Source organism: Berghia stephanieae, chromosome 6 (assembly GCF_034508935.2).
Source record: "Berghia stephanieae isolate SIO BIC M18660-M18661 chromosome 6, UCSD_Bste_1.3, whole genome shotgun sequence".
Classification (NCBI taxonomy): Eukaryota; Metazoa; Mollusca; class Gastropoda; order Nudibranchia; family Aeolidiidae; genus Berghia; species Berghia stephanieae.
This window is the reverse complement of record NC_088365.1, coordinates 33670027-33673698: the sequence shown is the minus strand read 5'-3', so window position 1 is coordinate 33673698 and position 3672 is coordinate 33670027. Positions and strand designations below refer to the sequence as shown.

The 3672-nt window shown below is 35.9% G+C and overlaps 1 pseudogene; it reads left to right on the top strand.

The window, feature by feature from the left end:
• Positions 1 to 1172: 1172 nt before the first annotated feature.
• Positions 1173 to 2329, top strand: LOC144975830 (uncharacterized; annotated as a pseudogene).
• The last annotated feature ends 1343 nt before the right edge of the window (positions 2330 to 3672 follow it).

Below are 3672 nucleotides of genomic sequence, written 5' to 3'. Positions count from 1 at the left end.
CACACACACACACACACACACACACACACGAAAGGTTTGGTAAATCTCGATCTCGAATAACTACATAGCAGAGGAAGTATCATGACAATTTCGTAATCGCCCAATTCGAAGTTGTAGTCGATTATAGGATTTTTTTCACCAATTTGGATATATTAAACGAGTTTGTTTGTATTATCGCGCCAAATAACTCACGAGCTTGCGAGTGAGTTATTCCGCAATAAAGAAATATAACGAATTTAATAAATCCAAACCCGTGAAAGAATACCTATATTCAACCCATCAAAGTAGATATTTCGTTATCAATAATGTGCAAAATGCTTCATGTTGCATTGAATTCAAGTTATTTATAGTGATCATTTTAGAAAATGTTTGGTTCATCATTGTCATAGTCTCAAGTGAGTAAAGAGCTACTCGACTATGCATAAAGATATATGTAGAATGAGGCCCCAGAATTTACTAGTTACTATAAATGAAAAACAATTAACGATTTGTTTACAATGAAATAAAAATAATGATGAAATTTAATTAAGGGGAGGGGCGACACCTGAAAAATCGATTTTTGGGTCAAAATATAAAATTTCAGTTTTTTGTTTATTATGAAAGAACAATCATTTATTTACATATTTTCAGCACTGAGATGGTGATTTGGATAATATAAAGTTTGTAAATCGTCTTTTATAAACATGGAGTCGATATGAAAATATCAAACTTTTCAATTTTTTGTGAAAATTCAACTGAAAATAATAGGACTGAAAAGCATTATAATGTATATCGATGTTGTAAATTTTGATATCGATAGTTTGGTCTACTCTTTGCCTTTCTCGTTGACACGGTTTCAGTCTCATAAATCTCACAATATGGGCAGGGGAGGGGTTTAGAAACTGTTAGTCGTGAACGAAAATTGTGTGTCAAACAGCTGACAAGAGGTCAGTTGTCAGGTAAATACAACGTGATCACGAATAGTGCGATCTGATTGGCTGACCTTGTTCTCGACCTCAGACTCCCGGCAAGGGATTGGATGTGGAGTCAGGGTGAAAGTTCGCGGCTCTTTACTACGATTTTTACTACGATCTGTTTACATTTCGATTGATCAATTGTTTTCTCAAATTTTGACACGAATTCTCATTAATTATCTTTAAATATTTCTAATTTTTTACTGGATTATTATAAATATGCCTAAAGTGACCAAAAAATCCAAACTTTGGCAACAGTTATTTGCTGCAAGAATCAAGAAAGCAAGAAAAGAAGACGAGGTAATGAGCTTGCATTGTCACGTATGTGCACAGACAGGGGAATGGATCAAACGTGAGAAGCCGCAGCGTTATGATAGGTGGCTTACAGAGCACAAAGAACGTGGACAATGCTCAATAAACTTCAGCGGAAGCTCTGGTATGATGGAAGTGACAGCAGCTGAAGTTCTGTGGAACCTGTCAGTTGAGAAACACAATTTTCGCTACACCACAATGATCAGTGATGGTGATTCTAAGGCGTACAATAATTTGAAGGCATTACGGCCTTATGGGCTTGGTGTTGAGATCGCGAAGGAGGAATGTATCAATCATGTTTCAAAGCGTATGGGCACTGCGCTTCGTATCTAGTTGATGATTGTAGAAAAAAAGGAATTACCTTGGGTGGCAAAGGTCACGGGCGCCTCACTGCTGAGACCATGAGAAAGCTTCAAAAGTATTATGATAAAGCGATTCGAAGCAATGCCACAGTGGAGGAAATGAGACGGGCTATTCTTGCTAGTCTTTACCACGGATATTCTACCGATGACTTTCCTCAACATATGTTTTGTCCTCCTGAACCGGACTCCTGGTGCTTTTATAAAAAAGATGTTGCTGCCCATATGTATCCTGGTGGACACAAGCAGCGTGTACATACACCTTTGAATTTTGATTTACTCCATGAGCACTTGAAGCCTGTATATGAAAGGTTGTCTTCGGATGCTTTGTTGAAGTGTTGTGAGATGAAGGCAACACAAAATCCAAACGAAAGCTTTCATAATTCTGTTTGGGCAAGATGCCATAAAACATACATCCATTCCCTGAAAAAGGTTGAGTTTGGTGTCATAAGTGCAGCTGCAGAGTATAATTTTGGTCCAGCAGGAATAACATCCCTGAAAGTGTCTTTGGGCATAGGTGGACTGGGAGAACATTCCCAGAGGTTGAGTCAGCAAGCAGAGTCAAAAAGACTTGACCAAAGCATACAGTCTACTCAACATAAAGAGAAAGAAAGACGTAAAATAAAAGCTCAGGCCCGTGAAAAAGCCCAGATGGAGGCAGAAAAGAACAGGGGGGGACCCTCATACGGTGCTGGTATGTTTTGAGGTGGTTGTACTGTTTTGTTTTATTGTTTTCATAAATCATTATGTTTGATCTCGTTTTTCTCAAAATGCCATTTTTTAACAATCTTTTTTATCTTATTTTGTCATTTATCAATCAATTTGTTTATAACTTTGCATGTCTAGAGTTCTAGTGATTATCTAAAATCATACAGAAGGAATTTTTAATATCTTTGTTATTTTATGAAAAATAGACATTTTTATGTCAAAAAACATGATTTTTTTGCGTACGAAAAATGTTTATTTTAAAAAAATTATAAATAAAAATGTATTTGAAATATTTCAAAAACGCTCTGTATTTTTTTTTTTTGTATTGTACAAATAAACCACCATGCAAAATTTCAAAACAATTCCATGGAAAGTTATTGAGAAAGTAACTTTTAAAAATAGCACTCAGAGAGGACAAAAATCCAAGATGGCGGCCGTCACCATGGCAACCGGACACGCCCACCGAAATAAATCACATGGTTCGAATCCATTGGTCATAGGCAATGTCCCAATATAACAAGATATTGGATCTAATCATTATTCTTGAAAATAGTTTCAGGTGTCGCCCCTCCCCTTAAAAGAGATAAATAGTGATCGTGGCAGTTACAAATAGAGGTATGAATAGTTTACGTAACTTATGATAATATGTCAGGTTCGTAAGTTTACGTTTCCAGGCAGTTGATGGGCTTGGATGATCTATTCCTCTGATAACAGGATCGGGCTCGTAAAATTCCACTTCCAGGCAATTGGTAAGGGGTTATTATGTAATCCTTTGACAGCGGGCTCGGGTTTGATCCTTGAAGATTATACAATCAAAGTTAAAAGCTCCGGTGTCTTAATGGTGTAGATATACTATCTACAAAGTCCCAAAAGATAAAAATCTTCCAGTATATATAAGGAATAGAGCGACTGGTCGTCCGGCATAGATTGTGAAGAGAAGTGAGTGTCGAATGTTAGACCTATCAGCTTTTATAATAAGTGACTACGTGACAGAATGTAGAACGAAAAGTATTCACTAATTAGAAATTAATTTGAGGGAAGGCTATAAAAGGAAAGACGATCTAATATTAGAAGGTAAAGTTTATCTAAGCCTACCGAAATATAACTGGAGTGAGATGAATTCAGTTCTTAATAAAATAAAATTTAATAAGATAATTGTGAACAACCTTTACTGTGACACCCCCCACCCACGTTTAAAATATACTCTTTAACCATTATGGGAAAGATAGATTTTACAAACGGAAGTAAATTTACTATCATGATACTCTAGCATTAATCCATTGTTATGATTTGTGCTACAATTAAATTATTTATTAACTAGACATGGAAATGTTTATACT